This window comes from Chanodichthys erythropterus, chromosome 14 (genome assembly GCF_024489055.1).
Source record: "Chanodichthys erythropterus isolate Z2021 chromosome 14, ASM2448905v1, whole genome shotgun sequence".
NCBI classification, from domain to species: Eukaryota; Metazoa; Chordata; class Actinopteri; order Cypriniformes; family Xenocyprididae; genus Chanodichthys; species Chanodichthys erythropterus.
In genome coordinates, this window is record NC_090234.1 from 752,747 (window position 1) to 768,029 (window position 15,283).

The window sequence follows — 15,283 nt, forward strand, 5'->3', positions numbered from 1 at the left end:
GACGTGATGTGATGTTGTAGTGGCCGCCATTTTGTGTTTGCTCTCCTGAGCGGCAGCCATTACGTGATTCTCCGTGGTGTCAAAATCCTCCACGACACCCACAGTAAAACATGAACCACCAGTTAACAGGGCAAAGTCCAGAAGTTCAACGAATGATCCTCGGGGACCGTTGGTGATTAAATAGCCCTTCAGTGGTTCATTTAATCCATAACAAAAAAAGTAAATGAGGGCACAGTCCGGCAGATCAGATAAGTTAGCTATATCCAAAAAGTTCTGAATATGATCCTCGAGGTTAGAGTTACCTTGGCGAAGACTGACAAGACACATTGCTGGGTCCATGCTGAAGCTGGTAATGCTCCTAGAAGCTGCTGGATCTTTGTGTGGCGAGGTCTTCTGTAACGAAGGCGGGACTCAGAGTAAGATCCAAATGCAGCTTTATTAAAAGGTGAGCATGGTCATACAGGCAGGGTCAATCAGGAGCAAACAGGAACAGCGAAGGACAGGCAGAGTCGTAGTCAGGAAGCAGGCAAAGATCAGGACAGGCAGATATCACTCACAGGACGGTATACAAAGCACAGGTCAGGACAGGCAGCAACCGGGTCAATAACGGGTAACAGGCAGGAACAATAACAATAAACAGACAGGATATAAATGCTCAGAACTGTAACGGAAGTTAGCAAGACCTCGCGGTGAAGTGGTGTGTGTATGAGTCCTTTATAGTCCAGGTAATGTGTGGCAGCTGGGTGTGGTGATTAGTGATTGTGAAGTGAGTGCAGGTGATAAGCAATGGAGGATCATGGGAAATGTAGTCCGGTATGTGACAGGAACAGACGTGATCGTGACACTAATACTATAATATGCTCGTATGCACAAACGGAGCACAAACGATTGAGACTATTTTGCCGACGTTTTGTGTTGGGTGGCGGGCCAGCTTCACAGGTTCAACACCGCCTGCGGGAAGAAGAGAGAAGAAGAAACTAGGACAAAGAGCACACACACACAAACTGCACAGATGTACACAAACAACACATTTAAAGAAAGGTGTAGTGAATACTGCAAATAACTCCACTCTCAATACCGATGCAGTGCTGAACCTCACGCCTCATGCAGCGGAGGAAAGACCCAGATGACCCACAGACTGAAAGATGGAAAGATGGGCTAGAAACTCCTCTTATGCACACATATAGAGCCTTACTGGTTCAATTAACAAAAATAAATAATCTCAAAACAAACATCAATATATAACAATCAGCTTAAAACGTATGTGACACAAATAAAGAAATCATAAGCAAAACAGCAGGGCCTAGACATCAAAAGTCCATACAGAACTCTATCAAACAGAAAAACAAAAACATAAAGCACTTTCATCAGTCTTTAACAAACAATATGAAATCAACACAAATAAAACACCCGTCACAGTGCAAATCTAACAGTGTTGTGACCACTTAAAACACACAATCCTCCAAATCACTCAATAATTACACAGATTATAACTATAACAAACCATCTAATGCAAACATTCCTACTCAAGTAAAATACAAGTACTTAATATTTACTCAAAGTAAGAGTTAAAGTAATAATCTTAATAGTTACTTGAGTAAGAGTAAAAAAGGATCCAATGAAAATCTACTCAAGTTAAATATAAATAATCAATACAATAGCATGTTATTATTTTGATAGATATTTCAATTATTATCATAATTACATTATATTTGCAACACAGGAGACAAGGATTATTTCTGGAATCTGTAACCCGAATATCATTGTGTGTCCTTTACTTTGTATAATAATAATAATAATAATAATGTTTAATAATAACTTATACAGTTAAAACTCTTTACATGTGCTCGCGCTCATAACCTCTGAACACAAACAATGATCAAATGCACAACAAATGATCTTCTTCTGTCTGTTCTCCATAATGTAATCAGATGTATATTTCAGCAGAAGTGTGTAAACCATTAATATAGACGATGATTCAGTGACCAATTAATATAGACAGCCACTTGATTTTATTCCTGAATGAACCAGCGCTTTGAACGAATCGACAAATGAATAAATGACTCTTCTTTAACACAATGACTTACTTTCATAATCCAAGTATTATTTCATCTTGTCATTTCATATTTCTGAATAAACATGTTGTTTAAAACATTAATCTCATTATATTATACTGTTGTAATTAATGTGTAAATGTATTTACTGTAAGTAGCTACATCTGAAAGCATCGTGCAGTTGACTGATACTGATTTAATTGGTAACATCCCAGTGTCAAATTCATATTTCACTAAAGTCAATCACTGAAACATTAGATAATGGCATTATGATATCCATCTGTTGACTGAATAAAAATCATTATAGAACTATAATAGATGTGCTGTGAACATTATCTACGACCGTGATCAGCAATAATAAAACAGGCAGTGTGTCAAAGGTGTTATGAGTGCAGGTTCGAAATAAATTATTATATCTAAGATAATAATATTTCTGAGATAAACGCGTTTTTATGGACACAGAAGAAAGCCTCTGCAGGCTCTGCCTCGATTTGTGTCTCAAGTCATTCGTTAGTCTGGCTGTTTGAGAGATAGAGATCAAGAGATAGAGATCAAGATTAAATGTACATTTAAAAGGGATTATATAGTTGCTATAAACGCATTAAGTCCATCGCAGCAAAGGACTTTTATTCTGCCTCTCTGAACTGCGGAAGAACTGATGATGGCACAGTTTAATGTTTGGTTGACCAATCAGCGGAAAGGGGCGTTTCATTCCCGCCCACATGTTGAGATCAAATATTCAAGTTGTTTATTCATTTTCTACCCCTGAACGAAAAACGAAAAAACAAGCCGAATTCTTGTTTTTCGTTTTGTTTGAAGAAAATAAAAAACAAAAAGGTGCCGTTTTTCATTTTCCGATTTCATTATTAAATCAAAAAACGAATGACCAAAAGATACACGGACTGAAAATCACTGGCAGCAGCTCTGCCACAGCAGATTTGTTCAAAATGTGTATCCGTTTACAGCTCTGATCACATATTCCTACATCTTTGCTGATCTTTGTCCTGCAGGTGGCGCCGCGCGGCACTGGACCGTTCCGTCGCTGATGAATTAGAAAACATACATAAAACATATAAAACGTCTTCCTGATCTGCATGATTCACACGCGTCATGATTTTACACCTAAAAACAGAATTACGGATATATTCGTCATTCCGCAAAAGATCCATTCAGATTGTTTTTGTGCACAAAAAGTATACCTGTCTCTTCATAATATTCCAGACCTCGAAAGGTGAAATGACATTGCTGCCTATGTGTGCTTCAGAAAGCTCTCAGATTTCATCAAAAATATCTTCATTTGTGTTCTGAAGAGGAACGAAGGTCTTACGGGTGTGGAACGGCATGACGGAGAGTGATTACTTAGAGAAATGTAATTTTTGGGTGAACTAACCCTTTAAGTTCAGGCATTAGATGAAGATTCTTTCATCCCAACATCACCTCATTTCCCTCAGTGACGATCACGACGTCAGCTGTGTCGGCATCTTCCTCTCCTGCAGCGCTGCCCAGTTCAATGATCTTCGTCACATGACTGCTGAAGCGATCTTTAATCCTGTCTCTGCTGACATCCTGTCAAATACACAGATAAGTTCAAAGTGGTTACAATACTGTACAGTAAGTGCAGTGTTCTCTTTAACTGTGTGTGATGTGCCGCACACAGAGATGTGGGTTCACATCATTAAATCTGTTATTACATGAAGAAAGAGGGAAAGAGGGACTGTGACAGGCTAAATCCAGAAGAACTGTATCTGCAAGTCGATTAGAAAATACAGAGTGTACGCTGCACGCTCAATCAGTGCTGCATAGGCTGTACGACGCGTCGCCCACTTACGTGAGGGCACTCTGTGTTAGAAATGTTAATGTCAGAAACAGATTTTTTCAAACAAAATTTGAATAAATATCTTATTGATTTGAAATTTGAACAGTTAATTTATTTTGGAACAACTGCATTCAAGTAAGTAGCCTATCATCAATACAGATTCAATCATGTGGTAGAGTTAAAGGGATGGTTCACCCAAAAATGATCATTTACTCACCTTCAAGATGTTACAATCCTGTATGATTTTCTTTCTTCTGCTGAACACATTAGAAGATATTTTGAAAAGTTTTGATGACCAAACAGATGATGGACCCCATTGACTTCTGTAGTATTCTGTACTAGTGACAGTCAATGGGGTCCATCAACCGTTTGGTGAACGTTACCCATATTATTCAAATATCTTCTTTTGTGTTCAGCAGAAGAAAGACATGTATGCAGGTTTGGCACAAGTTGAGGGTGAGTATGAAGACATTATTTATTTTTTGGTGAACTATCGCTTTAAGGCTGCCTGAACACATGTATCACTACTGTTTAGCTTCAATAGGGAGTATAATCTCTGTTTAACTTGATTAATGTGCATCAAATGCTTATTATGCTGATTTTATAAATAAAACAAAGCAGTGTAATGTTAGTTGATGTGGATTAATGGAGTATTAGTGGTTTTCTCCGTCAGGTTTAAAGTTAATGGCCCAATAATCTCAGGGATCGGGTATCATTCGTAAATTTGACTTCCGATGCTGTACATGTCCAATTTTAATTAGAAAACTTGTATTTTAATTCAGATAGCACATGAGGACACACTTGTTTACTCTCACAGATGAATAACACACGCCCTTCTATTGGCATTTGTACATTAAACTTCTCCGTAGATTAATGTTACATGTAAAATACAAGTCAGTTGTTTTCGACACAGATGTTTCGACGGATGTTTGTGCTAATTTGTTAGCAAACTCAACTCTGTCGACTATAACAGTTAATGCGTTAACTCTTAACCACCAGCACTGCAGACAGCTTAACTGCTCTATACTTGTCTGTAAACATAACTAAATAAACAAATATTTTATAACTTACCGTGTAAAAATAAAACCGTTCTTCCAGACAATTTTCCGTTGCTTTCCTCTGTGCGCGCCACTTCAGGAGCGCATGCGCAGAGATTGCCTGGTTTTGACTTGCGTTTGTCATCTTTTTGCATCAGTTCATTAGATGACAAGATACTAAGTAAATATTACTTGGGGAGTTCATTTGAATATTAGTAATATATAGTATTTAAGACCAATAGAATAAAACGAAACCTCAAGCGGTTTATTGAATTAAACATGACATTCTGAAGTAAAAAGACAAAATAGGATTTGTTTGTAAAATATACTTAAATTATGCGATCTTTATTTACAAGTTCAAAAAATCATTTTTTACAGTAGTGTTCCTCGATAACTACGGGAGAGGATACGTCATAATCAAACAGGAGGAGAAAAGCGACACGGATGCTGTCAAATGTGAGCATTGAAAACCAAAATCACATTTACATTTGTACATTGGACAGATGCTGTTATCCGAAGTGACTAAAGGTGCTCTTATTACAGGGATGATCCCGCTGGAGTAACCTGGAGTAAAGTGTCTGGATCAAGCACACACTGGAGGAGACGCTGCAGAGATCGAACCAGAAACCTTCTGCTGACCAGCTCAGCGGTTTAGACCACTACACCACAAAAGTATTTATTAATTTATTGTTCTACTTTATTTAACATTTTTACATTTAACATGAATAATCAAACAATTAACATAAAACAAGTATTGCACAACAATTTTAAATGTCTAATCATTTGTCCATTTTCAAATTATTTATTCATTTACATTTTTATGTTTTAGTTAAATTGATTTATGCTATTCCTTATTCTTTCTGTTTATAAGGTGTCACAACAAATCCTGCATTTCTATTCTAACATACATAATATAATAGCCAGAATAATGTCAGAATTATCAAAGAAATGCAATATGCAGACGCAGATTATCTTGAGTTTTGCGTTAGTCTAAATGCGTGTTAAAGGAATAGTTCACCCAAAAATGAAAATTTGATGTTTATCAGCTTACCCCCAGTGCATCCAAGATGTAGGTGACATTTTTCTTCAGTCGAACGCAAATTATGATTTTTAACTGCAACCGCTGCCCTCTGTCATTGAAATAATTGCAGTAGATGGGAACTTCATCTATAAGAGTGAATAAACTTTGCTTAGACAAATCCAAATGAAACCCTGCGGCTCGTGACGACACATTAATGTCCTAAGACACGAAACGATCGGTTTGTGCGAGAAACCGAACATTATTTATATCATTTTTTACCTCTAATACACCACTATGTCCAACTTCGTTCAGCTTCCTGTTAGTGAGGTCAAAAAATGCATTCTGGTGATGGAAGTGATGTCTCGCCCATATACTTCAATGAGCGCGAGACATCACTTCCGTTGTCAGAGCGCGATCAGACCTCACTAGCTGGAAGCTGAACGAAGTTGGACATAGTGGTGTATTAGAGGTAAAAAATGATATAAATAATGTTCGGTTTCTCGCACAAACCGATCGTTTCGTGTCTTAGGACATTAATGTGTCGTCACGAGCCGCAGGGTTTCATTTGGATTTGTCTAAGCAAGGTTTATTCACTCTTATAGATGAAGTTCCCATCTACTGCAATTATTTGAATGACAGGCGGCAGCGGTTGCAGTTAAAAATCATCATTTGTGATCGACTGAAGAAAAAATGTCACCTACATTTTGGATGCGCTGGGGGTAAGCTGATAAACATCAAATTTTCATTTTTGGGTGAACTATCCCTTTAAGGTGATGGAAACCATTTATTGGCCAACACGGTCTCACCCCTCATCGTCACATATCGACGTTTGGTCATTGCCCCCTAGCGTCGACATCCGAAGCAAAGGGTACCCCTTTTGCGTCGCTTTTCAACGTCGATGGCCGTCCTATACACTTCAATGTAAATCCCTTATCTTCGGATTCTGACGCAGGGGGGGTTCAACCAACGAATCTCTCGCGTGTGTTGGAAATTTTCGGTTTTCGTGGTCATAATAGGCTTGTTTGAGATGCGCCTAGCCTCGCCTGAAGTTCAGCCGAGAGTAGGCGGCTGCAGTGAGGGGAGGAGTGAAAAAAGTGCAGGGAAGACGGACAATTCTCCGTTCTCGTAGTGCATCAGACACCTGCGAGATCAAAGGCGGATATCGCGGGATTCACACTCGTGCGCTGTGTTGCTGATAAACTGGATGTAATTTACGTTCTGTTGCTTTTAAATTAAAATAAACATAATGAACAATACACCCAGAGTACTTGATATTTATTTCCATTCGAAGGATGTGTGTATCAATCATTTTTATTTTAATTACAGACATGTTTTTATATATTTTTATAAATATGATAACAATCACATAACCCATAGAGAGATCGCACTGTCAGAGACTTTTGGAATATTCACACATAATTTATACGCATAAAATCATGGTGTTAGTGTTTCAAAATCAAACATTTTAAAAGAGATCAATACATCACGGTTGTTTAAACCAATAAGCTTTATCCTGTGTCGTCATCAAGTCGTTTCCCATCGTGCTTTTGGTCAGCGCAGTCGGTGGAGAGCAACTGCGCTCGACTGCAGAATCCGACACGTCCGCCTCGCCCTCGCGAGAGGTTTTTGACACACGTCAGCATGACATCAGAGCAAGGCGGCCCACCCTCGGACACATTTCTAACCGGCATGCATCTCGCGGTGATCACCGGTGATCGGTTCTGCGCAGGATTTGCTCATCTCAAACCAGTGGCGGAGGCAGAACGTGGATGGTGGGTGGGCCTCTAAAAGTGTGGGTGGGCCAGAATAATTCGCAGCATCCCATGTTTTTCAACTGGCTTAATTTGGGTGGGGAAAAAATGATGGACCGTCCCTAAGTGGCGTCAATTCACAAAAAGTCAAGGTATGGCAAGTTCAAATTACGTTATTTAATATAATATTACGTGACAATATCAATTCAAGTAAATCTACGAGATAAGAACAATACAAAACTGCAGTTACAACCTGAACCAACAGCACCAACCGATTTAAAAAATTATAATAATTTGGAAATAACCTGGCATGGGAACAGGCAGCTATATGGATAAATAAAAATAACAAAAAAGTCAGCTTGCGATAAAATCTAAAAAATTTAAAAAAAATAATACTGATTTGAAACTTGTGACAAACGCTCACACATTAACCCGATCACTTTATTTAGCGTTCATGTAAACATACGTTCGGATTCATCTAATGAATTTATATTTATTTATTTAAGAAATTCATTAAAAACAGAATATTGCTTCAGCCTTATTCAAATGCCACAGAAACATGTTTGTTTGTTACGCACTTAAATAGGCTACATGCCACCCGACGTTTTTGGTTTTCTTCCTATTTATTAAATAATTGGTTGACGAAACAGTGATTGAAATTAAGATACAATTTCTACAAAACGAAATTCACTTTAAAGAAAGGCTTACTATAAAACAAAACTTAATGAAGTGGACTAACTCATGTCTGACCAGCTGCATGTCTCCCGACATTGCGCATCGTCATGCTATTCACTTTTCATAATCAACATAGATGAAATTTAACAAATAATATAGGCTCTATAGCCTAATGTTTAAATGTAAATATGAATCTAAATTGCCTATTTTTATCCCTCTGGCCGACGAACTCGCGGGCGCGTTCTGATGGATTTTTTCCTCATCATGACAGAAACAAGCCTTTCGTCTAGCCTACAAATGGTCTACTTTTATTCGTTTACGCTCACAATAACAACAAAACTTTGTACTTTTGTAACAGGGTGCGCGTCTCAAAAATGAACACCTCGAATAATTGTAGGCTACCTAAAAGAAAGAAACATCTCCATTCGTTAAGAAATTCGCATGTCTGTGTTAAATAAGAGGCGAGCCATGGGCGTCGGAAGCAAAAACAATGTGGGTGGGTCCTCCCTCCAAATTTTTTAATGCAATTTATAGATAGATAGATAGATAGATAAAATGCCAATCAATCGGTAGTTATTGATTTTTTTTTTTTAATAGAACAGCGAGACACAAACCTTTACAGTCAATCGCATTTTTGCTCCCATTTATTTTCACACATTGATCACAGTTCATACAATGTTTAGTCCCAAAGCGCGCACAAAGGAATAAACGTTTACCTTTGATTTCGTTCGATAGAAAAGAAGCAGGGCCGTACAGGGTTTCATAATTGAGGTTACAAAATGTATTATTCTAGGGGGGTTCGGGTACATGCTCCCCCGAGAAAATTTTGATTTCCTTGATGTACATATATGCATTTTAAGACGTTTTAAGGCCAACAAATTGGATAACAATAGCTTTAAAACCATGTCAATAAATACATACATGCACAGTTTTGAGGCAGCTTTAATCGCATGTTTGGTAATTTCATGACTTAATTTACAACAGAATAACGGCAGTGCATGCCCGTAGCTTCTTTTGCGTTTTAGTTAAGCTATAATTAAAGTAGCCTAATATGCAGCGCGCGCCGCCGCATTTGCGCGAGCAATTCTTGAGTTCACGCTTCGAGCACAGTAGGCTGATTGGAGTTTTACTGGCATAGCCTGACAACATCTCATCTGACCGCAGTTCACTGTTGTTCAACTGAAGCTACCTTTTCCGCGCTCGTTTGACTTGCGCCTGGCGCTGAGGAAATGGGAATGCGCGTCTGAAAAGTGTCGCGTTTGTTGTGGTCGTAAAGAGACATTCCTTTATAAACGCGTTTTACTTGGCGATGTTTTAAAAACTATCTATTTTTGATATTTTTTATGTTCTGTTGGTGGTTTGTGGAGTAGCATCACCTGGGGGGATTAGACAAATGCTGAATTAGAGACGGTAAAAGTGAGTGGGTCCAATATATTGGTCTTAAAAAGTACAATGGTTACAATGGTTCCGACGCCCATATAATATTATATTTCCTTGGATCTGACTGGGTGGGCAAGCTGTCAATCTGGGTGGGCCCAGGCCCACCCGTAGCTCCGCCCCTGTCTCAAACAAGCCTAATGACAAATAACTTGGCTAGATGTAGGCATTATCTTGCGATAAAAATACAGCAGGTTTTAGGCTACAGAGGATAGACTTTTAACGAATCAGACCCTCAACGTCGGATTTTGACGCATGCAGGGGGTCAACATAGATTTGCGCTCTTTATAAAAAAAGAAGCGATTTGCCCGGTATATTTGTTAATGTATATTTGTGTGTATAATTACTTCGACCGGACCTAACTGTTGTGTAAAATGATGATAATAATAATAATAATTAATAATAATTCTTGCATCTGTACCTTGCGTCACGTTGGCCAATCAACTACTTCAGCAGTAAAACATCATTGCATGCGACGATCCCTAGCACCATTGCGTTTTTCGATTTCCATACATAAGTATTGCACTTAATAAATAATTAAACATATTAGATATTTGAATATCAGAAACAATCAGCTCATGCCATAAAGCTGTTGTTTGGTAATATTTTAGCGCATTGAGATGGTGTTTTCCATACATTAACTAGACTGGCGGCCCGCCACATTTTAATTTGTCCCGCCACAGTCTCAAAGTAGGCCTGTCGCGATATTCAAATAACCGATTGATCATTGCGCTCTTTTAAACGGCAAAAATGCACCAATTAAGTTTTCATGTATTATATTCAAACTCATCTGAAGCCATTCCATATCTTCTGAATTATATAGTCACCTAGATTATTTATTTATTTATTTTTGGGTCAGCTTATGATTCAGGGTTCGTACGGTCATGAAAAACCTGGAAAAGTCATGGAATTTTAAAATGGCAATTTCCAGGCCTGGAAAAGTTTTGGAAAAATTAATTAACCCACAAAGTTTTGGAAAAGTCATGGAAATTTGTTTCACAATCTCCGTATATTCGAATATAGTTGATAATATTAGTTAAATTACAATAGTTAACGTTCGCACTATCTGTCACGTGACGTTCTCTGCCTGGGGTAACGCAGTTTCAGCTAATGTTAGTATTGTGTAGCAATGCCAGGGAAATGCAGATTTAAAAATGTATGGCTTCATGATGAAAAGTATGCAGCTGCCGACTGCTTTCAACCCATAGAGATCGCTAAGACATGTGACCAACTGGGTGGCAACGTCATCAGAACGCAAAGAATTATGGGTATGTTTGGCCAGTTTACATGGGCTGGAATTGCTGGCTAGTGTTCTGGCATGAAAATAATTAAAAATTAGCGTGATAAACAGAATCTAATCCTACAAAATGCAGCGGGCTAAAGAAAACATTGTCGGACCATACTGCCTAAAACTAAATCCTAAGGCAAAGACGAGATATGACGAGAAAATAAAGAGTATCAAAGGACTGGATCCTTAAGAGCAGCGCGACTGGTCAAGGGACGTCAAACTGTTGCCCAACTTCCAGCACCTATATATATATATATATATATATATATATATTAGAGAGAGAGATTTTAAGCACCCTCATAAACACTAATTTGTCCTCCTTTTGGAGTTGCGCTGAATCAGCCTAAAACACCCGCTCCAGAATCTTTATTAGGACGCTGCAGCATAGCGTTTAATGCCGTAAGATCTGGTTCTGGTCAAACAAACGATTGTCTGAAAGCGGTGTCAAATAAATATATATCATTCATTGGTTAAAAACGTAAACAAGCCGGCTGGTTACGTCATATCATCACGTTTTGTATATGTATTTCTGTTATTTCCAGAAGTCCAGAAATTGTATGATTTCAGGCACTGTGCACTTTGCAAGACTTTTTTGAAACAGACATCACAATGTCTTGAATAAATACAAATACTGTGAACAAACACTTTTTGCCTCTTCTGTTACACATAGGTCTACATCAAATTGTCCGGCAATGAATTCTTTTTCAGAATCACTGTATCATGATACCATCGATATAATGGACAAAATTGTATTACGAGTACATTGTAGTCGCGAGTACATCGGAGTCCTATGCAATTATTCTTGCCACACTAAATGCCGCAAAGTGTCTTGGTGTTATGGAAATGGCCACCATATATATATATATATATATATATATATATATATAAAATTTTACAGACAAATATAGATTTACACACAACTACATGATATTAAGTGTTAGTACACACACAAAGTTTTCAGTAGCTTCAAGTCGCTGCAACAGGCCCAGGTTTACAGATGGATGGGTCCAGAACCTGGAGATTGTAAAAGTGGGGCAGAAAACTGTCTTCTGTTCAAAGGTATGCTAATGTTTTTAGCACACACTCTTCGCTCTCTCTCATCTATCTGCGTGCAGTCAGAATTCAACAAACCATCGTGTTTGTGTGTGAGAGAGAGAAAGAGAGAGAGAAAGAGAGAGAGAGAGAGAGAGGCGCGGGCGAGATCGAACAGTGGAAACATAAAAACATACTCCGTCATTTTGTTCATACAGGACATCTTTCAAGCTGCAAAGTGTTTACTTATATTTGTGTACAGACAATAAAACACAACATTGTGCTTTTGTCAAAATGTAAACTTGTCAAACTGTAATCTACAACTGTCACCCAACCAAAATCTCACACACACACGCTGGTTTGTTGAATTCTGACTGCACGCAGATAGATGAGAGAGTGAGGAGTGTGGTGCTTAAAACATTAGCATTTGAACGGACGACAGTTTTCTGCCCCACTTTTACAATCTCCAGGTCCTGCATCCATCTGTAAAAAAGACTTGTGCCTGCTGCAGCGACTTGAAGTCACTGTATAAAACAGCAGGTAGACGGCATCTTGAACACTGCGTTCTTCCCTCCATGCAAAGAAGTCTGGCGCCGTGTGTATGTTTGTGCCGCGGATTCCCAAAATGCTTTGCGTTCACCACCGGGAATACGTCATGATGACGACACATTAGCAATCTCTATTCGCTGGCTTTTTCATCTGTGCGACTGACGTGACACCCGCTCCCAGCTGCGGTGCTTCCCTCTCATCCACTGTAAAACAAGGGACCATTTTGAGTGCTGTATCCAGAAACGAAACCCTAACTGCAGAGGTACTGTGCAGGACAGTGTTGCTGGACACTTTTATTTATTTTTTAGTTTAACATTGTTGCGCCTCTCCCATGAGCTCCGCGTTTTTAAGACGCCGTGTCAAGTTTCAACTTTTACACGCAGCGCCGCTCATCAATGTCAGTTCCAAAACAGTGGACCAATCAGAAGAACTTGGAGGCGGGGCAAGCGTTGCGAGTTGGCATGACAACTGTTAATGGCAACATGGTGGAGGAGGCGCTCATTATCTTATGTCAAAACTTGTATCTGTAAATTCTGCAGTTTGCCTATTTCTATTATTTCCGTTATTGTCGTTATTTTATCACGTCTCAAAGGCGCGTCTCGAGACACTCGCGTTCTATGCTGCGCTTTTTTAAAAACCACTCCTGAGCGCCGCGTCTCACGTTTTTAGACGCAAAGACGCGTTCTGTGTGCAAGCGTTATTTAAATAAATATTTCATATTCTACTGTACACTACAAAGCTTGTCATTTATTTTAGTAAAAATATGTTGGGTATAACATGGATTTTCTTCTTATTTAACATAGACATTTCATGAAACAGTAGGTCATGAAATTTTACTTAAAGTCATGGTAAAGTCATGGAAAAGTCATGGAATTTTATTGGTAAAAATGTGTACGAACCCTGATGATTATATATTTTTATTCATTTGCTATTTTTCCTCTATAATGGAGAAGTGTGTTCAGTGCATTCTGGATTGTGTTTAATAAATCAAAGAGTGACGTTTAGTACCACAAATACAGATGTATAGATACAGGCCCCCACTAATTATTCTAGAAATAAATTAATTTAACAAAGGCAACCTTTTGCTACATATTTTTAATAGTTGAAATGTATACTCTACATGTTTGACCACTTATGAACGATCATTTAGTCTACTATATGTTGTGTACGTGACTAATGTGCTAAAAGCCTTGGGGCTTCCTTAGGGGAAAAAAGCTTTAGGAGCTTCCACATGTAATGTTATATGCAATGACTGAAACCATTGACATAGACCTGTGTATTTTTGACAGTAATAAAGACCTTAGTCCAAGCCTAATCGTAGGGCAACAGAGAGTCCATTCACAGTTGGGTTGGTCTAAATGAATTTTATTTTGAATGTGCCTTTAGGCTATTTCTATTTGTTGTGGTTATATTTGTATGACAACCTGTTTGCCTTTAAGATGTGTTAAATTAAAATATCGTAACATATTAAAATATTGTAATAATGTGTATTGTACATTTCAGAAGGACAAAGCCAAAATTCAGATGTTGCCCTGCTTGCCAGGTTGAGAACCAGGCGATTAGGAAGTGCTGCATCGCCTGCTATGCAAGCCTCAGCAAAAGTAAAAAGATTGAGGCCCTCAAAGACCGCCTGGATAATGAGTGGGGTCAGGGGGTCTGGAAAAATCTGAATGCAGCAAGAGTGGTTTCTTCTGCCCAAGTTGCAGTAAGTAAAAATACTCATGCTTCATGAATTGGATTGTAGTCAATATGAAGCTCAAAGCACATCACATTAACATCAATAATATCCTATGATCAAACTATCAACATTATCATTTCTAACTGTGTAGAACAATCTGGTGTGAATCAACCCATATTTCTGTTGCTTGAGATTCACAGAGTGCTGTTGGTAGGAATAGGAACAAAGAACATCGACATAGACCAAATTTGTTAAGTGGGACAGGACACTGAAACTTTCCTTGCCCTCATTACTTAGTGTTTGCTGCCATTTTGCTATTCGGTTCTTGTTGTATCAAATTTTCTCGTTTCTCCACCTAATGACAAAACTCACTGATTTCGAGGAACAGGAATATGGGTTGTACAGTTAAAAAAATAAAAAATTCAATGACACGTTATGCATGCATCCCACAGACCTTGACTTATCCTAAAGCTGGCACACATACCATAAACAGGACGACATTTGGATGGATGTGAACTGTGTCCAAAATGACTCATGTTCTCTCAATTTGCTTATAACAGATACATTTAACATAGTCTATCCTATGCAACTGATGAGCTTTCTAATAGTGGTGACCCAAAGTTTCCTTGTAGCAGCATTCGTAAGAAAAGAGAAAGAGAATGGCATCAGAGTTGACAAAATAATATCCAGTTATATTGTAAATGGACTGCATATATAATTTATATAGTGTTTTTTCACTCCTCTGAGCACTTAAACACTTTATAATGTATGCCTTATATTCACCCACACACTCATACACCGGTGGCTGCCATGCAAGGTGCCAACCTGCACACTTGGAGCAGTTTTGGGTTCAGTATCTTGCTCAAGGACATTTCAAAGGAGGCAGGCAGAGCTATACTCGAACCTGCAACCCTCCAGTTGCCGAACAGCACCAATAGAGAGAAG